We start from the raw sequence: 15,746 nt of genomic DNA on the forward strand, positions 1-15,746 counted from the left end.
CTTTGTAACCACAAGTAGCTGCCTGCTGCCATAAGTGCTGTGAGAGCAGGATGTGTCTGGCTTGATAGTTAAGCCTGCAAAAATGCTGAACTCTATGTCTAGAATAAGGTTATTCTGGGGGGAAGTTGTGTAGGAGGAGGCTGCTTGTTCGTCCTGGCCACCCAGAACCAAAATTACCACACAGAAACTATATTAATTAAAACACTGCTTGGCCCATTAGCTCTAGCTTCTTATTGGCTAACTCTTATATTAATCTAACCCATTTCTATTGATCTGTATATTGCCATGTTGCAGTGCTTACTGGCAAAGATTCGTCATGTCTGACTCTGGAGGCTCCATGGCATCTCTCCCTGACTCTGCCCTTTTCTTCCCAGCCCTCTGTTTTGTTTTCCCCACCTAGTTCTGTTCCCCTACAGCTCTGCTGTAGGCCCAAAGCACTTCCTTTATTAACCAATGAAAACAATACCATTTCCCCTTTTCTGTTTAAATAAAAAGGAAGGCTTTAACTTTAACATAGCAAAACTACATATAACAAAACAGGTATCAAGCAATAACTACAGTTACAATATTTATATCTACTTTATCTTTTATCATAACTAAGGAAAACTATAACTATAAATTCTTCAACTCCATCAAAGACTCCAGAAGGATATAAAATTACCTAAGTAAACAGGAAGTAAATTGTAAGCAACTTCCAAAAGTCTAGAATTGACAGAGACATCTCACTACCTGGACAGTCACCCAAAGTTCTTCTGTACCGTTGGGGCATCCATCTTCAGCTTACAGGCCGTTAGTATCCAGCAGACTTTTACACAAAGCAGGAAATTTCAAAGATAGTTCCACCTGTACTGGCAGTTTGTCACATTTTTTCTGTGTCCTGCAGAATGTCTAGCTGACTCTTTCATGAAGAAGAAACCCTGAAGGATCATCTCACCTTTAGGCAAATTCAGCAGTCATTTCTCTGTGGATCCTGCATGTCCAGTTCATCTAACAAACTCCATAAGGAGCCTCTTCGATGCATATCTTTCTCTTAAAGTAATTGGTGCTGCCAGGAGCAAATATGTCTCACCATCATAACAGTCTTAAGTTCTTAAACGTTTTAAATGCCATATTCTGAAGGTCTCTGAAAGATTTGAAGAATGCCCATCTAACTGAAATATATCTCTATACATCTAGAAAATCTAACATGACTACAAGCTATTATAGATGAGTATCTATTAACTTATATTTCTTAATTATACATTTTTAAATGAGCTACAGAAACACAATACCTTAATCAAGATCAAAAATACATATACATATAACAAAATTGACCTTAAATTTGTATCAATAAACCAAGATCCATACCAATGCAAAGTATCCATCTCTATAGCATATCCCCCTTTAAAGGCAAAGAAACATTCACAAACAAACAATATTTGGGAATATGGGCGTAGTTCTGTCCAAACTTATTCCTGCTGTTTATTGGGCGAAGTATTTTCTTTGTAGGGGTATTTATAGCAACCTTTTAGGGGGTCTTGTTCCATAAAACCATATTGGCCTGGAAACAATCCACAGGTTCTCATCTTCTGTGAAAACAAAAGAAGAACCTCTTTTCCAAAGCAACATATCCTTAGACTCAAATTTTGGAATCAAGATACCTTTATGTTGGTTTAACTTAGCAGTCCATACAATGAAATATCTCTCCTTAGCTTCTTCACAGTCAAAAAATTCAAAGAAAGTACAACAATATACACAATCCAGACACCGTGAATTTTCCATCTTTACACGGCTTATTTTTCTTTCTCCTTTTAATCTACGACTGTCTGTACTCTGTCTCTTTAAAGACGTTTTTCTTTAAAAAATTATTTACTTTTTAATTATAAATGCTCAGGCAATATCTTAGGCTTATTACTAACTAGCTCTTACAACTTAAATTAACCATGTATCTTATCTATGTTCTACCATGTGACTCAGTACCTTTCCCCAACATGGCATTCTTCAATCGAGGTGCTTTTAGGTTGTTTCCAGGTTCTGGCTATGACAAAGCTGCTACGAACATAGATGAGCACATGTCCTTGTGGTACAATTGAGCATCCTTTGGATATATACCCAAAAGTGGTATTACTGGGTCTTGAGGACGGTTGTTTCCTAATTTTCTGAGAAATTGCCACACTGACATCCAAAAGGGTTGTACCAGCTTGCATTCCCACCAGCAATGCAGAAGTGTTCCCTTTCCCCCACAACCTCTCTAGCATAAGTTGTCATCCAGTGTTTTTGATCTTGGCCATTCTTACAGGTGTAAGATGGAATCTCAGAGCTGCTTTGATTTGCATTTCTTTGATGACTAAGGGTGTTGAATATTTCTTTAAGTGTCTTTCAGCCATTTTAGAGTCCTCTGTTGAGAGTTCTCTGTTTAGGTTTGTACTCCATTTTTTTTATTGGATTATGTGTTCTTTTGGTGTCCAATTTCTTGAGTCCCTTGTATATTTTGGAGATCAGACCTCTGTCTGATGTGGGGTTAGTGAAGATCTTTTTCCATTCTGTAGGCCACCGTTTTGTCTCATTGACAATGTTCCTTTGCTTTACAGAAACTTTTCAGTTTCAGGAGTTCCCATTTATTAATTGTTTCTCTCAGTGTCTGTGCTGCTGGGGTTATATTTAGGAAGTGGTTTCCTGTGCCAATGTGTTCAAGTGTACTTCCCATTTTTTCTTCTATAAGGCTCAGTGTGGCTGGCTTTATGTTGAGGTCTTTGATCCATTTGGACTTGAGTTTTTTGCATGGTGATAGATATTGGTCTATTTTCTTTCTTCTTTTCATATTTAACAAGTTGTCTAAGTTGTTTTTTCTTTGTTCTTTTTTATTACTTTATAAATAATACCAATCAAAATTTCCACTTCCTCCCCTTCTCCCACTTCCCTCCCCCTCCCATCCTAAGAGAGGGCACAGGGTACCCTGCCCTGTGGGAAGTCCAAGGCCCTCCCCTCACTATCCAGGCTTAGGAAGGTATGCATCCAAATAGAATAGGATCCCAAAAAGCCAGTACATGCAGTAGAGACAAATCCCAGTGCCATTATCATTGGCTTCTCAGTTGCTTGCAGTATTTGTAAAGGTCCTGAATAATATTAGGATCGAGGGTGCCTTTACATGGCCATTTGAGTTGATTATAAGAGATATTTGATTGCAAAAGCAAATAGGGGTCTTCAGGACGGGTGTGAGGTCTACAGTAGTGGCTGGAGATTTTCTAAGAGGCATTCCAGGGGGATGGAGAGGGTGTGGAAGACACCGTTACAAGGATGAGAGAGGAGAAGGAAAATGTCACTGCAGCTTGTAGTTGACAGCACCCCCAAGACTCAGGAAGGACCAAATCATCACCACACTCAATGATGGTCAGGGCTTAGTATGGCTAAGCCAGAGGAGGGACTCGGTGACTGGAACCAGGCTTTTCCTAGATGCCAGAAGGCGAAGATGAAACAGCAGAGAAAGTAACCGCTTTTACAGGGTTCCTGGCGGAGAAAGTGGCCGCTGTCACCGGGTTCCTCGTGGGGAAAGTGGTCGCTGTCACCGGGTTCCTCGTGGGGAAAGTGGTCGCTGTCACCGGGTTCCTCGTGGGGAAAGTGACCTCTGTCACGGGGTTTCTCCCATTTCCACTTCAGTTCCATCGCTGGTCTCTGGATAAAAATGAAATGTTTTGGTCTAGTCTCTTGGCTCTATTACTTCTACCACGACTGAGTGAAAACCGTGAGCAAAATGGATGTTTCTTTTAGTCCTTTCATGTATTTCTAACATTGAAGTATCACTAACGGTTTAATTTCCGTGTCGTGTACCCATGCAGGGACTCCAGAGTCAACTTTTGTACCTATCTCTGCCTTGCTCAGGCCACATTTCATTCGCTATCAAGGCTTCATCAAAACATGCTTTAGTGTTTCCGTTTCTGATTTTCTTCCTGGCCCTTGCATCTCCTGTCTCCTCTGCACTCTTCCACACAAGCCCTTCTGGTTTTCTTACACTTGGACAACTCTCTCCTCCTCTTCCCTCCCTTTATCTTTCAATAGCAACGAACATGTTCAACGAAAGGACCAATTTCATAAAAAATGTCCAGCTGTGAGTTAAAGGCATATTGAAGTAGACCCCCCAGTTACATTTTTTAAGATTTTTTTTTAAATGTATACAATGTTTTGCCTGCATGTATGCTTGCTGGCCAGAAGAGGGCTCCAGATCTCCATCCAGAAGAGGGCTCCAGATCTAATTGCGAACGGCTGTGAGCCATCACGTTGTTTCTGGGAATTGAACTCAGGGCTGAGCATTTTGCAGTCTAACAACTGGGGGGGGGGCAGGCGGGGGAGGGCGGGAGGGTGGATGGAGAACGAAGCTGCGTGAGGTAGATGAGCTGAGCAGCCTCGTGGAATCTCAAAACCCACAGTGCATTCACGTTTTAGCTTGAGCGCTTCTCTTCTGTCTCTCTGCACGAATGTCAGTGGACATGATGTGTGGTGTGACTGTGAGTGAGGAATTCCTGGACAGAGCACAGACCTGGACACAGCAGGACAGTGAGTCCTGTTGTTGTAACACAGATGTACAGAATTCTCACCCTCGAAGCGAGCTTAGAGCCCATGGCGCTGTGGATTGTGGCTGTGGCTGTAGATTAGGATGGCCAGGACCACAAATGGTTTCAATATCCAGTTTCCCAGTCTCATACTCAACCAATTAAATCGATAAATGTTTTGGTGCCCGATCCAGATGTTCTGTTTACTTTACTTTAAAATGTAGTTTTCTTATATGTATTAAAAGTCCAATACTGACACAGAGATACATTTCTTCGAAATTCAAAATATATATATAATATAATTTTTTAAGTGGCACAATTTCCAAGGGATATAAAGCATTTAGAAACTCTGACCAGCAACAATAGGCAGTGATTTGACCAATCAAATGTTGAATTCACATGCAAACCAGGCAAATGATTATGAATAATTTTATTTAATATTTAGGAAAAATACATTTGTTCAATAAGTTAAAATATCAGTGTATGCTTATGATCTCTAACTCTTCCAGTAAATACAAAAAATAGCAAATCCATTTATGTGTGGTAAGAGATTCTGACATTAAGTATAGTTGTCTATAGGAAATAGAAAATCATGAAAACTTATTAACCATTTGCAAATGACCACTTACTGCTAATTCTCATGATCCCTAGATAAGAAAAGCAATTATCCACTCCTAATAACACCTGAGATTATACTTTATAATATCACTAATCAGAGCATTTTGACTAATGATAATTTACAGGAAATTCATTTGCCTTTTCAATGTTTTATTATAAAGCTAATTAATTGAGCGACATTAAACAATTTTAAGCTCCATTATTCTGACATTTCTAGATGTATTACTCATGATGCTACTTAAAATAAAAAGAAAATGATATTCTGAGTGGTGGTGGCACATTCCTATTTTTTTTTCTTTTCAGGTAGGATATGTTTCTGATCTGGGCACTAACATGGACTCTGAAGACCCCTGCCAGTGAATCAAGACCAGCAGATTCTCTTCGAGAACTCTAGCACACCAGGACAACCACCATGTCGGGATATGACTCTAGTCCCAGCACTCAGGAGGTAGAGGCAGGTGGATCTCTGTGAGTTTGAGGCCAGTCTGGTCTACAAAGAGAGTTCCAGGACCGCTGTGGCTACACAAACCCTGTCTTAAAAAAATATATGTTACGGCTTTTACTTAAGATTTATTTTTGTATCTGAGTATTTTCATGTAGTGGTGTGTGTGTGTGTGTGTGTATACGTGTGTGTACCATATGCATGCAGTGCCTATAGAGGCCAAAAGAGGGCACCAGATAACCTGGACTGCTGCCAGACATGGTTATGAATTTCTGCAACTTTGGAACTTAACTGAATGTTTTTGTACTGCATGGTGCTCAGAGAGGTCAGGAGAGGGCATTGGATCCACTGGAACTGGAATTATGGATGTCTGTGAGCAGTATCATTTAAAGCTCCTGAGAGACCCTCCCAAGCAGCTGGGATTGACTATTCATCTAACCCATCCCGAGGAATAGGACATCTGAAGCCACAACAGTTATTTGTACAAAATTGCTGTTATTAAATAGCAGAAGTCAAGGTTTCTGATTCTTGTTCCAGTGCCTTTCAGCATCCCTGCCTGTAACCAGTTCTGCTAGCTATATTACTAGCCAACCACCACATACAGCATTGCTCCTAACCACCTCTGCCTGCCACGTTAATCCGTGTACCTAACCTCATGGTTATCTAACTACCCCTCCATCCTACTAATCAAGGCAACCTACCATGGTTACCCAGCCAATCTAACTGGATCCGACTGTAACACCCGATTTGGTGTTACACCCTCGGTACAGTTCGCGCGCCACTGTACCGAACGCGAGTCGGGCAAGGGCCTGGAGATTGAAAAGAAGACACAGAGAGACCAGGGTCATTCGGAAGGAGATCAGCCGAATGCCACTTTATTCAGCGTTGGGGGAGTCTTTATCTACCTGACTGCAGCACAAGGATCTCCGCCCAGGCAGGTGGGAAATTACCATATTATCAATGGAATGAATGCCCTGCAGCTAACCACCAGGCGGGGCAGGCGTAGCACAGAAACACATAGGAAGCTTAGCTGGTAGATTATAAACTGTCCCCACAAATGCACCACAGGAATAAGGGAGACCAGGGCCCTACAGGTCCCCCTTTTGTATAAATTATGACTAGGCCTGTCTTGGGTGGCATTGGACGTCAGGCAATACCCCTTACCCGTCATGGGAAAGCATCCAGGTCAAAACACATTTCCTGTCTTAGGTTGAGGCAGCCCCCCAAAAGCCTTTCCCGTCTTTGGCTCACTAGTCATCCATCACCGAGTTCAGCCAGATTTGTGCTGAAAGATTCTCTGGGGCAATAGCTAAGAGGACTTGCCACGTGGCAACATTGACCTGAGCTTGCCTTTGGCTCTGGCATCATAACCATGAAGATGATGCTCCAGCATATGTAAGCATCCCTTAAGGAGACTGTGCTTGCTCAATCCTTAAGGTCTCAGCGCTGGTGAAAATAACCCTGGTATAGCTAACTAGAATAATTTTAAGAGCCAATTTGTAAATTGTACACCTCAGGGTCCGTGAACAACAGCAATAAGCTTATTACTGTAACATCTAGCAGTGGTCTTTAACCACAACCAAGAGCAAAATTAACTGCAATATTCATTTGTAAATTTAGCTCAATTTGAATGGCTATGGCATTTGCAACCTGCCCTGAGAAGGTATCCTTTGTGCTAGCAGGAAGCAACTGACTGACTAATGAAAAATCCAGCAGCTTAGCTGCTGTGGCAGCAACAGCTGTGGCTGCCGATATAGATAGGTAGAAGGGCGAGGAACAATCCTTGGCACTCGGACCACCGCAGCCAGCTCCTCAGGAAACCCGCAACTCTTCAGTTGACAAGCCAGAATCTCTTTGATCTCTCGGCTCTGTCCTGTCTTCAGGCTTCTGGACAGGAAAATCCACAGCACGCACCAGCCGCTCAGGTACCCATATTGGATTGTCAGCATCCTGCGGGAAAACACAAACAGCCCCTCTTCCCCACACCAGTACAGGATCTGGACCATGCCAGGTGCCATCTGATAGATTCTTCCATTTGACATGAGGCATCCCGGAAGAATCTGGCCGCCAATGCCTGTCAGCGGCAGTATGAGATTGAGCATCAACAGTCAAAAAATTTAAAATGTATAAAATAAAAGATAAATGATCTCTGGGGGTGGAACCATATTCCCCCTTTTTTGTTTTATGCAAATGGGCTTTGAGCGTGCGATGCGCTCGCTCCACTATAGCTTGTCCTTGAGGATTATAAGGTATACCCGTTTTGTGAGAAATTGAAAACTCAGAACAAAATTTAGCAAAGCCAGTGCTAGTATAGGCTGGTCCATTATCAGTTTTTACAGTATTAGGAACTCCCATGTAGGCAAAAGCCTGGAGACAATGACTTTTAACATCTCGTAATCTTTCTCCTGTGTGAGCTGAGGCAAAAATGAGATGAGAATATGTATCCACGGTTACGTGAACATATTGCATGCGCCCAAAAGAAGGAACATGGGTGATATCCATTTGCCATAAATGATTAGGGGCAAGCCCACGAGGATTAACTCCCAAATGGGGAACAGTTAAAAGTTCTGCACACAGAGAGCACTTTTTAACAATATTAGTGGCTTGCTCTCGAGATATCTTAAAATGAAATCTTAAAGATCCAGCATTGAGATGAAAACAATTATGAGCTTTTTCTGCAGCTTCATAAGATTCCTGACTAACTACATAAATCTGACGAGTAAGCTGATCAGCCAAAGCGTTTCCCTCACTCAAAGGACCAGGGAGGTCAGTATGAGCCCGCAAATGCCCTACGTAAATGGGTACAGATCGGGCCCAAAGCAAAGTTTGAATAGCCAATAACTGCATCTGGACTCGAGATACAGAGGCAATATAAGCTGCAGTTTCCAACGGTGCAAGAATTTTGCTTATATACTGACTGTCAGTAAAAAGGTTAAGTGGAATATCAGCATATTTCTCTAGGGCCATCTGGACAGCAACCAATTCCGCCACCTGAGCAGAGTTGGTATTAACAGACTGAATATCAAAATCAGGAGGGGAGGCTACTACAGCTCTCCCGGTGGAAGATCCATCAGTAAACACATTTCGTGCCCCTGCCAGAGGCTGCAAAGAAATAACTTTAGGGAAACATACCGGATGATTTTTAAAGAAGGTGACTAATTTATCAGAAGGATAATGATTGTCTAACTTGCAGGGATTAGTGCACAAAAATAAAGTCCAATCTTTAGCAAAATTTTGTAACCAAGTTATTTCTGCCTGGGTATAAGGTGTAATAACCTTATCAGGTAACATTCCAAAAGTTTGCAAACTAAGCTTATATCCTTTCTGAATAACACGTAGCACAGCTGATGGATAAGAGATAACAATTTTTACAGGCGACACATGTTCATGTACCCACAGGATGGGTCCTTGTTGCCAAAAAACTCCAGTAGGACTATGCTTGGAGGGGAAAATTATCAACAGCAGTGGCTGACTATAGTCAATATAATTAATATGAGCAGAGGCAAGCTTTTCTTCAATTAGAGTAATACATTGCCTTGCTTGAGGTGTTAACTCACGAAAGGAGGTTGGGTCTGGATTCCCCTGCAGAATGTCAAAAAGTGGTTTTAAGTCTCCAGTAGGAATTCCCAGACTGGGCCGGACCCAATTTAGGTCTCCAAGCAATTTTTGAAAATCATTCAAAGTTCGTAGTCTATCTAGGCGAAGAGTAACCTTCTGCGGTTTTACTCCTGTCTGCAACAGCTGATGCCCCAAGTATTGATATGGAAACTGTTGTTGTACCTTTTCAGAAGCAATAACTAACCCAGCATGTGCTAGGCATTCTCGCAAGTCAGCAAAAGCCTCAAGGACTACTTTTGGGTCCTGTCCAGCTAATAGGATGTCATCCAAATAATGACTTATATACAGTTGAGAATATTTATACCTAATAGGGGCAATAACCCGTGCCATAAACATTTGGCAAATTACAGAACTATTGGCCATACCCTGGGGCAGTGTTACCCATTGGTAGCGCTTGTATGGTTCTTTGAAATTTATAGAAGGTACACTAAAAGCAAATTTATCAGAGTCTCTTGGGTGCAAGGGAATGGTGAAAAAACAATCCTTCAGGTCAATAACTAAAAGATAATATCCTGCAGGAATGCCTACAGGCTGAGGCAACCCAGGTTGAGTTGCCCCCATAATTTCCATGCAATCATTAACTGCTCTAAGATCTTGCAATAACCTCCATTTACCAGACTTTTTCTTAATAACAAGGATAGGGGTATTCCAGGGAGAAGTGGATGGCACTATGTGTCCTGCTTCTAGCTGTTCCAGGAACTCACTCAGTAGACCAAGCTGGCCTTGAACTCAAGAGTTTCCCAAGAGCTGGGATTAAAGGCTCGTACCAGCACACCTGGCTTATTTTTTGGGCTGATTAACCATCCCTTTACCTGTAGGGCAGTTCCTTTTAATGTATCCTGATCTTCCCCATTGAAAACAATTCCTAGGCCTAGCTCCACCTTGGCCTTCCTTGAGGGCAGAAACAATGACCTGGCCCATCACGTGGGTGCCATCAATGTCTCTGCATAATCTGATAAAATCATTTAAATCTCCATCTCTATGGGGGTGTAAGACTTGCAGACAGAACTTGCTTGCATTTTCGAAGGCCAAATGTCTAACGACTGGCATAGCTGAATCCACATCCCCAAAAATGCGGCTTCCCACCTGTAGAAGGCGGTCAATGAACTCAGAATAAGGTTCTGAAGATCCTTGAAGGATCTTAGAAAGCTGTTCTCGTGATCCTTTGTTAGGTAAAGTTTTCCAAGCTTTAACGGCTGCTGCAGCTATCTGAGCATAAATTGCAGGATCATAAGCAATCTGTGCTTCTAAGCTAGCATATTGTCCTTCACCAGTTAATATGTCAAGGTTATTCTGGGGGAAACCTGCTTCAGCATTTTTGCCTGCAGTCTTTTTGCAATTTTCCTGCATTTCACCTCTCCATAACAAATAATCTCCCCCTGAAAGACAAGCCCTGCAAAGCTGCATCCAGTCATTGGGTATAAGGTTGAGTTCTGCAAAGGATTCCAATAAAGCTACCGTGAAAGGAGCATGAGCTCCGTAGTCTACAACTGCTTCTTTTAACTGCTTAATATCCTTAAAAGCCAGAGGGTTATGTTGCCTGGCCCTCTGCCCCTGCTGATCAATCTTTTCCACAACAGGATAAATCTGCTTCTCTCCACTTAGATAATTTAACCTGTCCCGGATCTCTCGGATTTCTGCTTCTAAGTCCATAGGGGCAGAAGCAGTAGTGCAAGGATTATGCGGAGGCGGTCTCATGGAGACATCTCCGTTTGCTTCCTTCCTTTCCTCTTTTTCTAACTTCTTTTTTATCAGTGCGATCTCCTTTTCTAAAATTTCTTCTTCTTCTATATCCTTTCTAATACTTCCTGTTCCTGTAACTTCCTGTTCCTCAAAACTCTTAATAGAACTCACAGATTCTACTTCCTGAATTTCCTCAAGGGTTTTGTTTAAACTCTCTAATTGCTCTTTCACTTTAACATCATCACTGAGAAGAGCGTCTCTGACCAAGCGCCACAGTGAAAATATCGCCATGGGGAATTCTTGTGGCCCTCGCTCTTTCAGTGCATTTTGAAGATCAGCCTTTACCTGCTCCCAATCAGTAATGTTAAAGCCCCCTGCATGTAGGAACCAGGGACTAAACTCTAAAACTGTCTTAATGATCTCCTCTGCTGTCTCGACTTTAATACCGGTGCCTTTATTTTCCAAAAGACCTAACAACTGGCCTGTTAACCGGCCCTTTAACACAGGAACAGAATAACTTGCACCCATAACCAATTCACCCTCGCCGCACAATTTCTTACCTGCTGGCCAGCCTTCCCGAGGGCGATCTCTCAGGGATCCCTACTTCCCGATCTCGCAGATGGGTCTAGTTGCCGATGATCATCCCAGCGGTGCCTCCAATTGTAACACCCGATTTGGTGTTACACCCTCGGTACAGTTCGCGCGCCACTGTACCGAACGCGAGTCGGGCAAGGGCCTGGAGATTGAAAAGAAGACACAGAGAGACCAGGGTCATTCGGAAGGAGATCAGCCGAATGCCACTTTATTCAGCGTTGGGGGAGTCTTTATCTACCTGACTGCAGCACAAGGATCTCCGCCCAGGCAGGTGGGAAATTACCATATTATCAATGGAATGAATGCCCTGCAGCTAACCACCAGGCGGGGCAGGCGTAGCACAGAAACACATAGGAAGCTTAGCTGGTAGATTATAAACTGTCCCCACAAATGCACCACAGGAATAAGGGAGACCAGGGCCCTACATCCGACAACATGCCTTCATTACCTGTAACCGCCCCTGCCAGCCATTCCAACCAGAGAAACCCACCACCGTTACCTCCTCCTAGAGTTCTGCTCATCACCTCCCTATAATACTAATCCAAGTCCCAGTCAAGCCATCTTTGCGTTTCTAGTGTGCACCCGCAGTGTTGAAATCCAGAGCATTTTCCTAGCTTGCTCCTGCCTCTCCTCCCTGCACTGCCCCCTCCCCCCTAAATTCCCAGCTTTCCTCGTCGAGTGCATTGTTTCCATCTGGTTCCTATTTCTTGCCCAGGGATCTCCTTTTATCCTGTCCAGGTTTGGCCTCAGTGGGTGACTTCAGTAATCTTCCTCAAGCTTCTGGTAGCACATCCGTTTGGATCCCTTGGCTAGCGGGCACTTTCGCAATGTACCGTCTGTACTACTACGTGTACTATGGTACTACGCTTGTATTGCGGAGCGGGCACTACAGGACCATTCGCAAGTCGGGCAAGGGCCTGGAGATTTAAACACACAAAGACACCCAGACAGAGACACGAGTCATCCTTGAAACAAGAATGCCCCCTTTATTGTATACCAGAGCCACTTAAGTATGGATCCTTAACTGCTAGCCACGCCCCAGCCAAACCCACCAGAAACCACTCTCCTGCCCTCAGGAACTCCTGAGGGTCTCATGCTCAGAGCAGCTGCAAACACTGGAACACAAGTTGTTTTGCTCAGAGCAGCTGCAAGCATAACACGTTGTTTACAGGAAATTCAAGGTCTGGGTCCACAGCCCCCAACATCGCAGTTAGGTGTCCAGTCCTTTGGTCTCAGACAAGGCTTCCTTTCATACTTCAGACCTTACTAAGCTGACTCAGTGTCCCGACTGTCACCTCGGCAGGAAGAAGTACGATGGACAGGGTTGGTGACATCAGTAGAGGAACACGCGCCTTCCCACGGGAGGAATGAAGCATTAGAGAGGAAAAAAGGAGGTGGCGCTGGGTGGGTGTCAGCGCAGGCGCTGAGAACCAAGACACGTCCTGCTCTACCAGCCAGGCACGTTCCCTGACCTCTTCCAACGTCACACGCGTCTTCTATTCCAATGACCTTCACTTCAGAGCCTTTTGTAGCTCGCACAACCTCAAGGCCCCTCCCTGACCCTCTTTGCGGGACGTTAGTGTGGTTTGGTTCCACTTTCACTGTTTGTACCTGGTCCCTGTGGTGGTTTAACTTGGAAGCAGATGTCACTCAGTGGACGGTAGCTTGAAACAGGGCCTCTCTTCAGAACCTGATGGTTCAGGTTCAATTGTACCGCGTCACTGTCTGGAGGAAGGATCTTTGTTTCTCACAAGCTTTGAGCTGACTGGACAGTTGGAGCAGGTCTGGTAAACGCTATCATATACGATCAATGTGAAGGGCATCCATGCATGTCACTTGGCGGTGCTCACACAGTCCCTGAGGCCTGGGTGTGAGCTCTGCTCAGTCACAGCATTAGCAAATCCACTTGAGTGTCCACCGTGTGGGCTGTAACTGCTCTAGGTTTCCTCCTTGGGAGCTGCCGGTAGAATGGTGGAGCGGCTGAATGATGCGCACTGCCTGCTTGTGCAGAGTTTGGAGCGTAGGTAGAATCTATTATTTTTATTAAAGTGCAAGGAAAATTAGTATCTAAACAAATAAGCACACGCCCCTTGAAAAGGAGCTTGTCTGCGCGGACCTGCAGTGTGAGCGACAATCCACCAGAGGGCTCTCAAGTTCCACACCCAACCTTCACTGGCCCTATCCATAAGGAACAGTTAATGGTAAGACTCAATAAGGGCTCTGCACTGTGGCCAGGCCTAAGAAGTAAGGCATGAAAACTGTCTTTTCACCCAGTGTAGCGGCACATGCCTTTAATTACAGCACTCAGGAGGCAGGGACAGGCAAATTTTTGTGAGTTTGAGAGCACTCTGATCTATGGAGCAAGTTCCAGGACAGCCAGGGCTACATAGTGAGACTCTGACGAAACCTCCTTTTTTCAGTTCTGACTGTTCACAGGAGATACTATGTTGGGAGAGACATGATCTCCACCCAGGAGAAAGGACAGCTCTTGCTCCATTCCTACTTTGAGCTGTAACTCAGATGTGTAGAACGCAGAGGCAAGCTGAGAATTCGAGACTGGCTCAAATTGTAACTGAATGAATTATCTATATTTTGTATGACCCCCCCCCCCATTTTAATACAGGCGAGTGCTTGGATTCAGGGATGATCCTTATGACCCAGAGCTCTGGAAGCAGTGCAAAGGTACGAGTGCTGGGCTGCAGGGGAGTCAGTTCTGACTCTGACGTTGCAGCCACTACTGTGTGGCTCTCTATAATGGCTTGCTGTCCCAGGCTTTTGTTTTGTTACTTGGAGAAAGATGGTGGTGGGGTGCTTAGCTGTCACATGCAAGCTTTACACAGCAAACATATAGTTCCTTCAGGCTCTCTTTTCCTACTCTCAGATCCCGCTCTCTGTCCTTCCTAATAGCTCCTTTTCTAGACCACCAGTCTCTTGACCTCTCTGGGTAAATGTTTTCTTAAACCATATCCCATTACTCCAAGCAAAATATGGGTACTGGACAGATGGAGGCCAAGCTGCTCAATACTAGTCTTAGGGATTGTGTAATGCACTCCCCGCAACCGAGGATGTTCACTAAATGGAGTGCTCGAGAAGATATAGTTGGTGTAACTTGGTAAAACGTTGCGGAAAGAGGGCCTGTGAGCTGGTTCCGTGGGCAAAGGCACTTGTCGCCAAACCTGACGTCCTGAGTTTGATACCTGGGACTCGTGTGGTGGAAGGAGGGAACTGACTCCTACAGGTTGTCCCTGGCCTCTGTACACATGCCATAGCTTGTAGGTGTGTGTGAGTGTGCACACACTAATAGATACAGTGTAGTCATTTTAATGAATGATGGTTTAAAGAAAACCATACAGCAGAAAAGCATGTTTAGTATCTATTTATGTAAAACTGGTCACCAATTAAGCTATTACCTCTGGTTAGTATGGGTCAAGAATATCAGCCCTTTGAGAATGTTCTCTGCAGTGGACGACAAAGCCGTGCGGTTGGGTTTGGCTCAGTGACCACCTGGTACTTTTATTTATGTAGTTCTCTGAGACGCATCTTCCGTGCCTTTAATGCAGTCGTTCCCAACCTTCCTAATGCTGTGACCCTTTAATACAGTTCCTCATGCTGTGGTGACCCCCAAACCAAAAAAAAAATATTTCCGTTGCTATTTCATAAGTGTGATTTTGTTACTGTTATGAATCATAATGTAAATACTGTGTTTTCTGATGGTTGTTGGGAGGGTTGAGACCCACAAGTTGAGAATTCATCGGTCAGTGGATGGTGGCCTGCAACATGGCCTCTCTTCAGAACCTCATGGTCCAGGTCCAGTTGTACTGCATCACTCTCTGGAGGAAAGGACCCAGGGATTCATGTTTCTTTCAAGCTTTGAACTGACTGGACAGTTAGGGCAGGTCTGGGAAATGCACAGGACTCTATCAAGATCATAAAGCTTCCTGCCTCACGGAGGCTGCAGTGCACCCTTCCACCCAGGCATGCTAGAAGTGGTCCAGTTTTTCAAGTGTGTCAGAGCTATGGATCCAATCACTAGAGACCTTCTCCCAGGCTGACGTGCTTTTGCCAGCCAATGCCTTGTTTACACTCACTCATTTAGCCCTGGACCTACCCAGTTATGCTTGGGAACCACCCACAACCCTGCTGGATAACTTCCTTTTTTTTCTTTTTGACAGCATCAAGGTTTGTAGTATAAATTAGCCGTTAAGTACAAGAATATAAGCTAGCTAATTATTTGGTTGCGTGTGGACTTGTGTGTGCAAGCGTGT

At 44.0% G+C, this 15,746-nt stretch overlaps 1 non-coding gene across 1 annotated transcript; it reads right to left on the reverse strand.

Moving 5' to 3' along the window:
- Positions 1-5,452: 5,452 nt before the first annotated feature.
- Positions 5,453-5,583, reverse strand: LOC142858029 (small nucleolar RNA SNORA3/SNORA45 family). The gene has a single exon (XR_012911923.1). It is a non-coding gene; the product is annotated as a small nucleolar RNA SNORA3/SNORA45 family (small nucleolar RNA).
- Positions 5,584-15,746: the final 10,163 nt, after the last annotated feature.

The sequence above is a fragment of the Microtus pennsylvanicus genome, chromosome 9 (assembly GCF_037038515.1).
Source record: "Microtus pennsylvanicus isolate mMicPen1 chromosome 9, mMicPen1.hap1, whole genome shotgun sequence".
Lineage (NCBI taxonomy): Eukaryota > Metazoa > Chordata > Mammalia > Rodentia > Cricetidae > Microtus > Microtus pennsylvanicus.